The sequence below is a fragment of the Typopeltis vanoorti genome, chromosome 7, assembly GCF_054136105.1.
Source record: "Typopeltis vanoorti isolate ZY-2024b chromosome 7, IOZ_Tvanoo_1.0, whole genome shotgun sequence".
NCBI lineage: Eukaryota > Metazoa > Arthropoda > Arachnida > Uropygi > Thelyphonidae > Typopeltis > Typopeltis vanoorti.
The window spans coordinates 55,383,522-55,399,835 of record NC_143555.1 but is presented as its reverse complement, the minus strand read 5'-3'; the positions used below and the strand labels follow the sequence as shown (position 1 = coordinate 55,399,835).

The following is a 16,314-nucleotide window of genomic DNA, read 5'->3' as shown; positions in this document are numbered from 1 at the left end:
TACACTCCTGGGTGTGCTAAAGGATGAAGTTTATCCTTAGGCGAGCAGATCAGAGTTGCCAGCTTGACATGAGGTTTGAAAGTGGTGTGAAGGCCATGTTTCAACAATACTTTGGCTATCTTTTTCGATGTACCTCTGATATAGGGAATAGAAATGGTCATGTTGTATTCTTGTGTATTAGGGGAGGGCAGAGTAATGGGCCTATGTAGTATTTTATCGATTTTGTAGGGATTGTAGCCGTTTGCTAAGAATTATGGCGCAGGTATTGGAGTTCAGTGGTCAGAGCTGTATCGTTAGAACAAATGGCTCTGGCTCTGTGTGTAAGTGTTTTTAAAATGCCGTACTGTTGGACTGGATGATGATGTGATTGTTTATGTAGATATCTTCCTGTGTGTGTAGGCTTTCTGTAAATAGAAAAAGATAGTGATCCATCTGAAAGGCGGGTCAATAATGTGTCAAGAAATGGTAAACAGTTATTTGATTCTTTTTCTACTGTGAAGTGAATTTTGGGGTGTTGGCTGTTTAGGTAGGTGACAAAAGCATCCAAAGTGTCTTATCCATGGGGCCAGATGGCAAACACATCATCTACATAGCGTAACCACACTTGTGGCTTGTATGTAGCTGTGGTACGTACTTTGTTTTCAAAGTGTTCCATGTAAAAATTTGCTAACGGGGGGGAGAGAGAGAGAGGGGAACCCATAGCAGTACCATTAATCTGTTTGTAGAATCCCCCCCCCATGTAAAGTAACCTGCATTCATGGTAAATTGAAATTATTCAAAAATATCTGGGAAAATTTAGACTTGATTAAATCAAGAGTGTCTATAAGTGGTACATTGGTAAATAAGGAGGTGACATCGAAACTAACCATTATGTCTGAATCTTTTAGGATTAGATTTTTAACCAGTGTTTTGAAATGGATTGTTTATATGTGGGACTATCTATGCTATCAACTATGGGGCGTAGGGGAATATTAGTTTTGTGGATTTTTGGTAATCCACAAAACTAATACGGGGTGGTTTAACATGAATTGGTTTTATTTTCCTGATGATTTCTTTGGACCATGATGTCACTTTTTTCAGTAATTTTCAGACTTTTTTTTTTTTCTTTTGAGACATCGTAGGGTCTCGATGTATAATTTGATATGTGGAACTGTCACATATGAGATCTTGGATTTTTCTGTTATACTCTTCTTTATTCATGTTAACTGTTGCATCTCCTTTATCGGCTTTTGCAATAATAATATTTTTATTATTATATAACTTTTTAGGGCAGTTATTTGCTTACGTGGCATATTGCTTTTTGGAGGCTTAGCCTTGTTTATAATACTTGCTATATCTAGTCGCACATTATTGGCCATTGCTGGTGGAAGATTGTGGATACCCCATTCTACTTTCATCATAATTTCTAGTTTAGGAATTTGTTTGGGCGTGACAGCAAAGTTATGTCCTAGACTGAGAGCGCTCTTGGCTTCTTCAGTGAGTGTTTCCGACAATAGGTTTACGACCACATGGTCTCGTCGAAGTTGCGGTCGGGGCTTCGTATGTTGGCGCTGTTGTAGGAGTTCAAATTTCTTTAGGTGTTTGCTTTTTACTTTTGTGAATTCTTTTTTTGCTGCAACTTCGGAGATGTGCTGTAGGACAGTCCATATTTCAGGATTTAACACGTTTATTAGTTCTTGTTGTAGAGCTGTGATAGAGCTGTTTAGCATACTAAACTCTATGCAAGTAGCGACAATTTGTTCTCGAAGAAGCACTAAACTCGCCCATCGATAAATACGATGTGCCTTTGCCGATTGCAACTTTTCTTTGAATTTCAGAAAAGATGGAATTATATCGTTGTCGTGGCATCGTTTAAGGAAGGCTAACTTGTTCAATTTTCTGGACAGGTTTCTGGACCTGTTCAATTTTCTGGTGTTGTTAATACCGTGAAAAATAAGTCATGAATAGGGAAGACATTTATCCTACAAAATAATAATGCTCAGTGAGTGAGGCTCATGGACTAATATTTTCAAAGAAGACTATTGTACATATGGACTGGCCAGCCAGGTCTCCTGACCTTAATCCTATTGAACGTGTCTGAGATGCTCTAGGTAGATGTGTTGTTACCCCCCCCCCCCCCCCACCAAAAAAAAAAAAACCTTGAGGAGAGCAATGTTTTTTTTTTTTTTTTTTTTTTTTTTTTTTTTTTTTTTTTTTTTTAACCAACTGAACTCCTGGAGATTATTATGAACAGTATGAAACATTATTGTGAGCAATGTATTGCTGTGAGGGGTGGTGACCACATTCGACAATCTCATTTTGACCTCTTGTTTTTGACCATTGCCTTTGCGTGCCAATCTGTTACTGAATTAAACTAATCATTTAAAATTTTTGTGGGCATTTCTATCATATCTCATATCATATACTGATTTTCACTGAATTGTATAAAAATTCATCATACAGTTGTTGAGTTCTCGTGATTTTTCTCTTTGTTCCTTAACACCAGTGTATGTTTAATAACTGCTGTAACAAATTGTAACAAAATAGGCAGAAGATTGACAGTTTCTGCCTATTTTCCAGATCAAAGACTGGAGAGCACAGATATGAGAGTTCTGATAAAAATTAGAGGAGCAAACAGATGTCAGGAATAGAATCATGTTAAAAATGAATAAAATTAAGAATAAACTTGAGATTGTTAGCATTCAGGAATATGTGAGCAGATGTGTGGGGCCAGTTAAATAGAATAATAATAATAATAAAAATACGAAAGGTAAGCAAAGAAGATGTGATACAGTTAAAAGTGCTGCAGATGACCAAAATATCAGATCTAACAACTGGAATTTCGTAGATAACAGACTAATTTGACGGAAAATTGTTCAACAAGAAGCTATTTCTAATGTAAATTTTTTAGGTAGTACTATATTATTCTGTTCACCTCTTGAGAAAACACATCAGAAATTTGATGATATATAATATGATATTCAGTTTATTTTTATTCTACTCAAAACTACATAGTGATCACTTCTTATTTCAAATCTCCTGTAGTTGTATCCAGAATGAGTGTGAATATATCACTATCAACAACAGCATAAATTCACATGAAAATACAGAAGAAATAAGAAAACCCCCTATGTTTGACATAGGACTTATAATAATTACTATTATCTTTGCCTTCTCTTGAAATTTTACAAGGACCTATCTATATCTGGTATTCCTCCTCCACTACATGTAGATCTTGAACAAGAATGATCATTTCCTTTTTGGGGGTGGGGGTGGGGTGGGGAGTGTCAGTTGTCATTTCTAATGATTCAAAAATGCTTTACATCCTTAGATGAATCTTCTGTGGGACCATATATATATAAAAGAAGTTTTACTGATCAATTTTCCCATTTTGATATATTTTTACACCATTCTACTTGAAATTATCAGCCATTCAAGAATTTTATCTTCATGTTTACTTTTGAATACCGCAGCTACTATTTCCTTTCAAAAATTTATTTAATTCGACTATCACTGTGTGCTATACTGTTATAATTAATTCCCTGATTCCCTAGTTGTGATTAGCATTACATTGGTGTTTTATGTAATATGAATCATGCCTCTTAGAGGTTGTGGAATTCCTTTCTGATTAAATTGTGTTTTGTCACATTTTCTAAATTTCTTTCTTTGATGAGTATTTGGATGAGGTTTAAAACTTCTTTTCTTATTATGCAATTGTACGGAGGATGTAATATTTATATTAGGGAAACCTGTCATCTGTCAGTATTTTATTCACATTTTCTTACAATATAATTAAATTTCTATTTCCTTAATCAATTAATTAATCATCAGAATGTCCATTTATGATTATGCTAGGATTTCTTACATCTTGAATTCTAAGATTTAAGGAGAAAGCCTGCTCTAAACATTTTACTTGCATGATGCCTTTTTTTTTTAAAGAATTCACCAACTTTTTATTTTTATTTTTTTTTACTAAGTTTGCCAAGGCACATATCTTCTAAAACAATTTATGTATTTTCTGGTTTTCTATGAACAATCGGTCTTACAGACTTTCTTTGTCTGATTGACCTGCATTAGGAAGTACTGAAGCCATTTTATTAAGAAAAATTAATTGAAAACCATATGAGACAAAAAGATAGTTTTTCTTTAATTTCATAGTGAAATGAATGAAACATACAGCTTGACACTGCCAGATTTTAATTTTTATGTGACTCTCACTACAGGAAAGGTTTTTTTATAAACCTACAGTACATTTGTACTGTGGGTGGATTAAGTATTCTTTTTTCGATTTTTTATCAATTTTTATTCATTTCTGTATATTTATTATTATTTTTTTTTTATGTAGTCCAAAACTTTGCTCTATGCACCAAACATGGAACTTTTTATAGCCTCTAATAAGCAGAAATAAGAATGGAGAAAAGTTGTTTTTAACACTCTTAAATGACTTCTTACTGAATGCTTATTCTTATATATTTGCAACAATATATTAGCATTCGGTAATATTAAATACCAAAACGCCATATTTGCGAAACAGTATCAGACACCCCTTAATAGCATCTACAATCTGTAATCGCAGGCTGAAGTCACTATAAATAGTAGCCTGATTAGAGTTCATACAAAATTCTTTTGTTGGAGAAACTTAATAGAGAAACTTAAGATTTATATCAGATCTCTGAGATGTAAACAAGTTAATAGAACCATCGACTTTCCTTTAAATAACATTTTTATTCCCTTCCATCATGCATTCATATGCTGCTCTTCCCGGTATACCATAAACTGCATCCTTTATAATGTATAATGGCAGAACACAGCTGGTTGGGACTGATATTGCACACATGATACCTTTAAGTGCTGACAAGTTATCACGATGATTCCAATAAAGCCTGTCTTTGAGAAATCCCCCAGCACCAGAAGTCACAGAGGAGTTAGATCAGGTGAATGAGGTGGCCATGTAGTGGGAAATGTATGGTTGATCACTCTGGCTTCCGTGAAATGTTCTCGAAGAACCTCCTGTATGGATTAATTGATGTTTGAAGGGGCGCTATCCTACATGAAAATGACAATCTATGCACAGGTACTATGCTGTAGCTGTGGCACAACAGAATTGTTTATCATATCATGATATTTCCGAGCAGTAATTGAGCATGTCACAGGGACCTGACTGGCAAATGTCCTCAAAGAAGAATGGGCGAATGATAAATGAATATGTAAATCCATACAAGACAGTAATTTGGAGTGAATGCAAAGAAATTTGTTGGATTGCATGTGGGTTTTGCATAGCCCATACCTGGCACTTGTGGGTATTCATAGCTCCATTCAGGTGAAAGTGAGCCTCATCTCCCCACAAAATGATCCATGGCCATGCAGCATCCAACTCTGCTCAAGCAAGTAATGTTAAAGCGAATATCAGTCGATTTTCAAAATCTTGTTGGCACAACTCCTGTCTCGGGGCCATCTTGAATGGGTAGAATTGCAGAATCTTCCATAGAATTTTCCAGCCAGCTGTGTAAGGCACATCCATGTGTCTTGAAACAGCACCCGCACTGCAGGAACCAGTGCTGTTATTCATGACCTACTCCATAATGGCAGAAGCAACTTCATTCACTTGTTGTGAACTGAATTCTTGCAACCTTTGCCAGGTCTAATTCCCAATGATCTTGTTTCTTCAAAACAACTAATCATTCGTTCCAGAGCACATGCAAATAATGGTCCTTGTTGACATTTGTTCAGGCAACAAAATTCACAGAGTGAAGCAACAGCATTGCAATTGTTTAGGCAGTACAGCTTCCCAAGCAAAGCATGTTGGGCAAGGTTAGTGGCATCACTGTGGATGGTATCAACAACCAGAATGAAGTGGAAAATCCCATGTCAATCTTTTTAAACCCTCCTGGCATTTGCCGAGTTGTGTGATATGAAAATTCCATGCATTTGGTGTTTCCAATGGCCCCTGGTGGAGGTTCGGAACTACTTTTTTTTTTCTCTCTTCCAATATTGCTTCTGCATGATGCACAACGTATTCCTGCCAAGTTTTGAGGCATTTGAATCACTGGCTGGCACTCCACATGGCCATTAACAGGGATACTTTAATTTTCATCACCCCTGTACTTAAATCATGTCCCAACTTAATTGCCTATCAGTTAGTTTTTGAGGCCCACAGATGTACAATCTATTCTCCTAAGGAGTATTCTATAGCCCCTTCCACAATCTTGGTCACTTGTCTATGGATCTTCTCCACCATTTCATCCCCAGATTCCTGGGGAAATAATCTGAATGCAAGTCCAGATGTTCTTATGAAAGCCATATAAAAGGAAATAACCTATACTCCTGCTTGTCAGGGTGCTCTTCACCTGCTGTAATATGATGTGCTGTTTTGACCACCTTTGCAGTCCTCTCAATCTCAATTCCCTGTGCAAAATTATCCCCAAATCTCTTGCCTCATCAAGTTCCTGAAGTTCATTTCCATAAATATAGTACATGGCTTGTGATCTCTTCATGCAATAGTGCATGACCTTACACTTGGCTATGTTAAACTACCTTTTCCCATTTACTGCAAATCTACATATGTCACCCTGCAGGATTTTTACATTATTTCATTGTTCTTCCCAGCTTTGCATCATCAGCAAAAAACTGAATAATTCTCTTAAATCATTTCCCATATCACTGATGTATATATTAGGAAAGATGGTGACTAGTGATGTACTGCAAGTACTGAGCCCTGCATTACATCACTGGTCATGTGCCTTTTCCTGTCCCATACAGCAACCACTCTGTTATCCAAATCATGATCTTTATATCCATCTCTAATTTGTTCCAATTTATGCACAGTTACATGTGGAATTCTCATTCAGAAAGGTCATCACCCTGCATCAGTGATGACCGGGGTGATGTTTGTTGTGTGTGATGACATATCAGGATATCCAAGTATCATTTCTGTGAGAAATGGGGTCAAAAACCTTTGCTAAAGTACATCAAGACACCATGATAGATGATGGATGGTATGACACATGAACAGGACCTTAAAACAGGAGTCAGTGCTTGACAAAAGGCAAGGGCTGCACAGCGGTGGTTAGAGGCGAATATGCCCAGCTACATATCACCATTTGGAAATCCTGATCTGAATCGGGTGGACTTCAAATTGTGGTCAGACCGAGAGAGTAGTCTGCAAGAAACTACACCTGAATATCGCCAGCCTGAAAGGTGGATTTGGAGTGAGCAGTGGCAGCATTTCTGTTGGATGTTCTTCCTCTGAATTAATGAACATATACAGGGTGGCCAATAATTATCATAAAGGGGTTTAAACATTTAATAACTTTTTTTTTAATTTGTTAATTATTTTTTATAAAGGAATACAGCACCTGGAGAATTTTTTTATTAATTATGAAAAACCATATCATGTAAATGCTTTCCATTTTTGGCTTCACAAAGATGGGCCCTTTTTACAACATGTTCCATGACAGCTGTTAACGTTTCTTGCTGCAGTGCCCTAATTTTTGCACGAACATTCTCCTTCAGCTGTAGAATTGTGTGGGGCTTGTTCGTATACACCTTTCCCTTCAGGTTACCCCATAGGAAGAAGTCGGAGCCATTAGTTCTGGAGAACATGATCGCCAATTAATTGCAGATCTTCACAAAATTATTCGAATGCTGATTTTCAAAATAAAATTGCATGATTTTGGTTCAGTGTTGGGTTGTGAACTTTTTCATGATTAATTTCCCAAATGTTCCTCAGAATACCTTTTAAAAAAACGTAACCCTCATTTTAAACCCACATGTGACTTATGAGCCACCCTGTATAACCACCAAAGAGGTTAAAAACAATGAAGTTCTTGAAATTATTCAATTTCAAGCACTTCATCCTTAATTTTCCCAAAATGGTATTATGTCTCCTTGTTACAGAATACCTACAACACTTTTTTTGTTGAAAATTCTGTTTACTGTTATCTAAAATGAAGAAGTAGTATCTCATTTAGAGATACTATTTCTTCATTGAATTAATTTAACTACATAAGAGCACAGCACTAATGGTACAATGCAGTTTTTAAGGGTAACAAACAGCTCTTCAATACTTTAGAGCAGCGTTTCCCAAACTTTTCCTATGATGGAACACTTCACAAATCCTGAAATTTTAACGGAACACCTTGGTTAGAGTCAAGTATCATCGGTCTCTTATTCAATGTAAAGCTAAGCGCACACTATCACTGAAGCAGGCTGTATATCATCGAAAAAATGCAACACTGCACACTACAGGTGTGCCGGGCTGCAGCACATCGCATTGACCTTGCTTGTGACCCCACATTTCCGAATAGATACCTCTGTACTTCACTTGTGCTCGGAGGTGTCAACAACCCAGGGCAGCTGAGTCAAAGTCAGCGCAATCCGCATGCAAAATGAGGAGTGCCTGATTTTTAAACGTTTGAACTTTTCGCAGCATTTAAAACCATTCCTGGCTCATATTAATTTTGATAATTGTTCACGGAACATTTATTCACTTTCTGCTGAACACAGTTTGGGAAACCCTGCTTTAGAGACTGCAAACACTCATCACTATAGAAACTAAGTCCTAAATGTTCAGAACGAATACATTACAGTGATATGTAAGACAAGAAAACCTACAATAAGACATCGTTGCATATAATTTCAGCATTTCTACAAAGTTCTTGAAGGATTATATCACTAGGGCAAGTAATATATTATGATTATTAGACCTTTATGGAGTCAATGACTCATTGCAGGAGGTTCTCCATCACACACATCTCATCACCATGATGTGAATGAAATCACTGTCTCCAAACTCATCTCACTTCCTGGCAGTGGATTTCAACCACCCACAACTTTTCATGCAAAAAACCTACTTCTCACCCGCTTGCTCAAACCTTCCTTATGCAGCTTCTAGGGATGGCCTCTTGTTCACTATCTCTACACATTCTATGAAAAATCTGATCCAGATTAATTTGATAATAACCTTACTAACTTATATGTCTTGATCATGTCCCACCTCATCCTTCTATCCACTAGACTTCGCAATTTGCCTTCATACTCCACATTGTGTGTGTGTGTGTGTGTGTGTGTGTGTGTGTGTGTGTGTGTGTGTGTGTGTGTGTGTTGAGATTTAAGTGCTGGGAAAAACTCATGGTAAAAGTTTAATAGAGTGAAACAGCACTAAGAAATGATTAAAAATAGTATTTAATGCTTACAACATTTCATCTCAGTTAGAGAGACATTGTCAGGGAGTGTAAAATGAGACATAACATGCACACAAAGGCAGCATAAGTAACTGAAACACATGGATGAAAGACTAACATTCTAACTAGCTGTGGCACCCTCTATGGACACCTGTTGATGGTCTAGGATGTAAACTGAGATCTTGAAATATTAGGTGTGTACCATAATTTGGGAAGTTTTATACAACCATGTTTTTAAATTGGGCCGATTTTTAAGAGCAGCAGCAAAAGATTCTAAAAACAATCTTTCTCTTTTAAATTTACTATGATGGAGCATGATGACCTTTTTCCAATTGATTCTGTGAGCTCTTAAAGCATGGTCTGCAAAGCCGATTGACCATGATCATGACTGCACATGTATTTTTTATGTTCTTCCATTCAGATAGTAGCTGATCTTCCTGTCTGTTCAGAGCAAGCCAACTCGCAAGAACATAGAACTCTATATACACCTGGAACCAAGACGGCAGGGAGTTTGTCTTTAGTGGAGCAGATAAGGGTAGTGGGAATTTGAAAGTGGTGAAAAAATTGGATTTTTTTTGAGATTCTGGATTTTTTCTGCATCGCACCACATCATTCTCATAGTGTGCTGTGCTGTCCTCACAATTTCAGCAAATCACCCTCAAAAATTCATGTCCTTATCCACCAACACTTCAAGATTTCTGATCTCCTCCACCTTCTTTAAGATATTCCCACTAATCTTATACTCTGCATCCCATCTGTGCTTCCCAAACTTTAAAACCTTACACTTGGTTATGATGAACTGGTAGTCCCATTCATTTACCCATTCAGGAAGTCTATTCCAGTCCCCTTGTAAGGTCATCCACTATACTCCTCATAGTTCTTCCCAACTTTGCATCACCTGCTGACAATTATATATCACCATTCAAGCCCTTCCCAATATCATTTACATACAAATTAAACAGCAACAGATCCAAAACAGATCCTTCAGGCACACCACTGGTGACTTTCCTCTTCAGGATATTGCTCCCCATACAGAACTTGCTGATACTTATCAGACAGCCAATCTCCAATGCAGTGCACTAATCTATTATCCAACCTCTTCAATTCCAGCTTAATTACCACCTTGTTAACTAAGTAGACTGCTAAAACACGATATTCTTTTAGCAAACACATGTTGTCCACCAAAGAGAACGCTGTTGTTGTCATCAACCCAATTCTGAATCCTGGTCCTCACTAGCCACTAACACTTTTACCACAACTACAAACAGACAAATTTGAATTTGTCTGCAATTTGAAGCTTTAGTCTTCATCTCCTTTACGAAGTGGAACAATTTTACCATCTTTTCACTCCATTGGAACTTGGGAAAATCTAAGACAAATTAAAGAGATAAGTAAAAGCTGTTGTTAACTCCCTGGAACATTCCCTCAAGACACAAAGTGGTATACCATCAAGTCCTATGGCTTTATTGATATCAAGTTTACTCAATTTCTTATATACTTCCCACTCACTAGCTAACCATCGGCGGCTCCTCCCTTCCCACTGCGCTAAGTTCATAAGTCCACCCAACATCATCCTTCCATAATCATTCTTTCTTCTACTGGCCACGTATCTAAAAAAGATTATTGCCAACTCCACAATGTTTTTTTTTCCAGACTACATGCTTCATTTCTTCAGTCACCCATTTTACACCTACCTTATTTACTCTCTTGACCTTTGGAATACACTCAGTCATTGCCTCTGCCAGATACATCCTGAGTAGAGACCAAGCAGTATGATTTCCTTCCCATCCAATTCCTCATTCACTGCAAGCTGCCTCCTGAGTTTGTCATAATCACCCACCTTATAATTCCACATATAACTCTTTCTCACAAAAGTCCTGATATGGCTAGCCACCATCCAAGTAATCACTTCATGGTCACTTTCACCAACTGGGGAAGATTCAACACTTATTTACAATAACATCCTCTGATGATATAACCAAATCCAAGATCCTTCTTGATTCCTGTGTGCCTTCTATTACATACTGCCTAAGGTAGCTGTTGCTCAAAAACTCAAGAATATACTCTTTGCCCCCAGATGGTGTCTCTTCCTTCCAGTCTGTATTACCATAATTAAAATCACCCATGATAATTAACCTTTTCTTAGTAGCTAAACAGATTTGCCTATACATTTCCTTCTCACTGTCCTCCACATGACCAGATCTATAGCAACACTCAACTAGATATTTCATTCTGTTCACTTACACCTCACATCTTGCCTATCCTCACGAAAACACATATCCATCCATCTCTATTCCTGTCAGAATGTCACCCTTATCTAACCATGTCTCAGTTATTCCAACAATTTTTGGGCACATATACTCAATGAATGCTACAATTTCTGGTTCTATAACAAGCCTCCCCAATGTTTTTTTTTCCAGACTACATGCTTCATTTCTTCAGTCACCCATTTTACACCTACCTTATTCACTCTCTTGACCTTTGAAATACACTCAGTCATTGCCTCTGCCAGATACTTCCTGAGTAGATACCAAGCAGTATGATTTCCTTCCCATCCAATTCCTCATTCACTGCAAGCTGTCTCCTGAGTTTGTCATAATCACCCGCCTTATAATTCCACATAACCCTTTCTGATAAAAGTCCTGATATGGCTAGCCACCATCCAAGTTATCACCTCATGGTCACCCCACTCCTAAGATGTGGACTCCTCCATATTACCTCCCCCCTTGGCCACTTGTCTCTATCATCACTGATCATACAGCTCTCCTCAGATATGTATGTTTCCTTGACATCCCTGATCATCCCAATCCTTTCTTATACATACATACATACATTCAAGAAAGGATTTGGGAGTCTTCTCATGCAGTGTGTCTCTCTCTCTCTCTCTCTCTGTCCACCATGACCTCCCCATGTTTGTCTTGTGTTCCTTCTCTTTCATTCTCTTCACTCATGCCGCTCACCTTTGCATTCACAAGCTCTCCTACCCTACTTAGCTGCAGTTTCATGTCACCTCTATCACCTCTTGCTTCCTCAGGTCTTCTATTCATTTCAATCATCCCTCTCTCTTGCAATAACAGTTACTTCAGCTGACTCATACCAAATCCATTTAAATGTAGCCCAGCTTTTATACAGCTCCATCTGTTCCTCAAATTCATCCTACAAAATGAATTTCTTTCTCTTGACACATCTCAGCTAACATCCAACTCATAATCTGAGCTCATCATATCATCTCATCCCTATCATGCCTGGGCAACACACTGACTACCTTTCCTGCCATACTGTTACCTTTTACTCTCCTTAGCAACTGCCTGATGATTTTCATTAACATCAAGTATTCATGGTGAAGATGGTAAGTTTAATAACAATGGCAATATTACATTTAGAAATGAAGTCATCCAGGAACACATAAAGACACTTTAAAGTATGTGTACAAAATTTAAATTCAGAACAAGATTTACTAATACTTCTTATTTCCGACAACATAAAAAAAAAAAAGAAAGTAAATTACATTTACAATAAATTTTGAAGTATTATATATTGCTCAATGTTGTTAAGTCTGATGTGGATTAATAATGTAGGCAGTGGGAAGCACTGGGTGACATAACTGTTTCAATCTCAGGATTCAGCAGCAGCACAGAGAGAGAGAGAGAGCGCGCTTTGGAAATGGGTGAGTGGGTACTAGTGGATATCAGTTTTCTTCACCCTCCAACATGATACCAGTATCCACAAGTCAACTGGTGGATACCATTAGTATGTTGGAGGGTGAAAAGAACCTGAAAGATTTCTGTGGATTTGATCTTGGGCAGTGTGGCAGAGGGAAATGTTTACTCTGATGACGGTGATTGTCAGGTGAAGAAGAATATGTGGAGAGAGAGAGATAGTGAAATGATGAAAAAGGCATCAAGGATGAGGAGGGTGAATGATTACATTTAGGCTGGATAGGTTGGCTAGTACAAGGAAAATGAGAGTAGGTGTGAGAGAAGGATGTGAAAGAGCAAGGAAGAAAAGGAGACAGTATGGGGGAGTAAGGAATAGCGTGCAAACGCGTGAGAGAGAGAGAGAGAGAGAGAGAGATGGGAAGCAGAAAGGGTCAGGGAAGCCAGTGAAAAAAGAACGAATGAAACTGTTCAGAGTGTCATATATATGGAGATTCAATGATTCAGGGTGTGCACTGCTGAGTAGAGAAATGTTCACTGGGAAGAATGGTAAAGAGTGTACTGATGGCAATGGCTCACACAACTGACCTGAGAAGTAGTGGGAATCTTGCAGCAAGAGGTCTAAGTGTCAGGTCAGATCTCTTGCTGCAGATATGTCAGGGATAGTACAGTAGAAATACGTCAGAGAGAGAATAATTAGTGTGTTGCCTTGAATTATAATGCAGAGTGGAGAAAAAGAGCAGTGATAATGAATGAGATGATAGTGAGAGGAGCCTGAAATATGTAGATGCACAGAGTACATTTGAATGCTGAACAATGCAGGCATTTGGAGAGAGTTATACAAAATTAAGGGGATATTGAATCCAACATTATTTCAAAGCCGAATATATAGAAACTACAAGAGTTTCAGCAGATCCAAGCATAAGCAACCTTTCAGGACAGGGGCAACTCATGGCAAAGGAGAAGTAAGTTCTGATCACTTTCCTTAGCAGTCTCCATAATGTAAGCACATCTCCTTGCGGACATGTATGATGCTATGCATTATGGGAAGGGATCACTACCCAGATCAGTTTCGACCTTTGCATCGCCGAAGTGAAGCCTCTTGGCTCTATATTTCAGTAATTCTTGGTACCTTTTAAAATGTGACACCTTTTGGCAACTCATATGGGAAAGAATGACTTCTGCATCACTTCAACCTGGGTATTTTATTTTACATCTGGGTCTGGCTCCCACTGACGTGACCTCAACAAAGGTCGAAACCAGTTTGGATAGTGACCATTATGGAGAACTATGGATTTGATTTATCGAGAATAGTAAGGAAAGTGATCAGAACTTTATCCACCTTTTCCATGAGTTGCCCCTATCCTGAAAGGTTGCTTATGCTTGGATTCGCCAAAACTCTTATAGATTCTATATTCGGCATAAAACTCCTGTAGTTTCTATATATTCGGCTTTGAAATAATGTTGGATTCAATATCCACTTAATTTGTATAATTTTGCATCGCTGAAGTGAAGCCTCTTGGCTCTTTAATTCAGTATTTGGAGAGAGTGTTTTTTCAGGGCAAACGAGTGTGTTGGGTCTGGAACACTGGAGTTGCAAGGGTGGAACATATGCTTGGGGAGAGATTGAAGATATTTATATGGAGAGGATTAATTGCAGAGATGAGAGAGTCTGGTTGAGCAAGAAGTGTAGCATGCTTATGGATTATGAAAATGTGAGCAGTAGTGACAAAACATCATGGATGTAGCTATGGGAGTAAGCAGAGCTGATGGTATCTTTCCACTGAGTGCAGCAGGCAAAAGTGGCGGTGAATCGGTGGTAAGAAAACGGATGCGCAAGGTGATGTAAATAGCAGCCAGAAAATAACTGAAGAGATGAAAACAGAGTTGGTAAAAATGGGATAAGAGATAAAACATATAAGGAATGACTGAGGAGAGTTACGAATTTGCATGGAAATGTGAAGAAGAATGGCAAGAAAGATATGAAAGAAATATTGAATGATTTGAGAGTAGCAATGTATGGGGGTTTGATGATTAGAGGTGTCCTGAGTGAAAATCTGTACAAGATTTTTTTGGGGGGGGTAGAACAAGCAGGATGATTCAAGCATTGGATAACAGGAGCATGATAAAAATAGTGGTGGTAGTTGGTACAAATGATTTGACTAGTAACAAGGAGAATGTAAAGATGAATGTCAGAAAGCTCTTAAGGAGAGTGAAAGATAACAGTGTGGTAGGTAAGGTAGTTAGTGTGTTGCTTTGGTATAATAATAATAATGAGTTGAGAAGGTGAGTGAAGATTATGAATGGTATGCTAGCAGAGTTGTGAGTTCTGTAAATGTGTGGAATGAATGTGAGTGATGAAAATAGCTGTATAAAAGAGATGAGCTACATTTAAATGGATTTAGTGTGAGTCAGTTAGAGAAAATGTTACTGAAAGCTATGATTGAAGTGAATGGAAGACCCGAGAAAGCATGAGGTGTTGTGGAAGAGCAGGAAAATAAGATAGGAGAGATTGTGAATGGAGAGGTGTGGCGTGAATCAAGAGAATGAGAGAGAAGGAACACAAGACAGACAGGAAAAGAGAAGAGTAGACAGCATGAGTAATGTAGATGATTATTTCAGGAGTAGATGCATGAGTACACAAGAAAGGATTAAAATAGTCAAGGATGTGGGTACGACATTTAGGTCTAGTGAGGGATGTAATATCAGTGATGACAGAGAAGAATGGATGGGGGGGGGGGGATATGGAGGAGTCATGTTCGAGATGTGGGGTCGGGGGAGACTTGTTATAGAACAGAAATGAGCTGGTGTGTATGTTAAAAATGAAAGATGCATTTGAAACAAGGGGAATGAAATTGTAGCATTGATAAAGTTCGATTGCCCAAAAATTGTTATAAGTGAGATGTGTCTCAACAAGGATGATATTCTGACAGGAATAGAGATGGAGAGATATGTAGGCCTTTGTGAAGACAGACAAGGCAAAAAAAAAGGGGAGGAGGAGTGCTATTAATGATGGCAGAGGAGTTGTGCCCATTTAGGGTAGATATGCAAGAAGCAAATAGTGACAGTGGTTTTGAAGCAGTATGGTGTCAAGTGGAAAAGATGAGATGTGTAGCAGGGTGTTGCTATAGAACTGGTAATGTGGAAGACAGTGAGAAGGAAATGTTCAGGCAAAGTGGTCATACTAATAAGAAAAAAGTGATTATAATGGGCAATTTTAATTATGGTAATAGACTAGAATGAAGAAAAGGAGCTGCTGGAACCCAAGATAATGAATTTCTTGAGTTTTTGAGGGATAACTATCTTAAGCAGAATGTAACAGAGGCTACGTGTGGACCGAGGGTCTGGGATTTGATTATCTCATCAGAAGATATTATTGTCAACAAAGTGTCAAATCTTTCTCTAGTCGGTGAAAGTGACAAAGTAATGACTTGGTGGTGGCCAGCGCCATAATAGGACTTTTGTGAGATTTGATTTTTATGGTGCAAGACATCAAA

The 16,314-nt window shown here is 38.0% G+C and overlaps 1 protein-coding gene across 1 annotated transcript in view; it reads right to left on the bottom strand.

The window, feature by feature from the left end:
• Window positions 1-16,314, bottom strand: part of jar (Myosin heavy chain 95F jaguar) — a 517,008-nt gene that overhangs the window by 96,537 nt on the left and 404,157 nt on the right. The gene's annotated exons all lie outside the window — the stretch shown is intronic.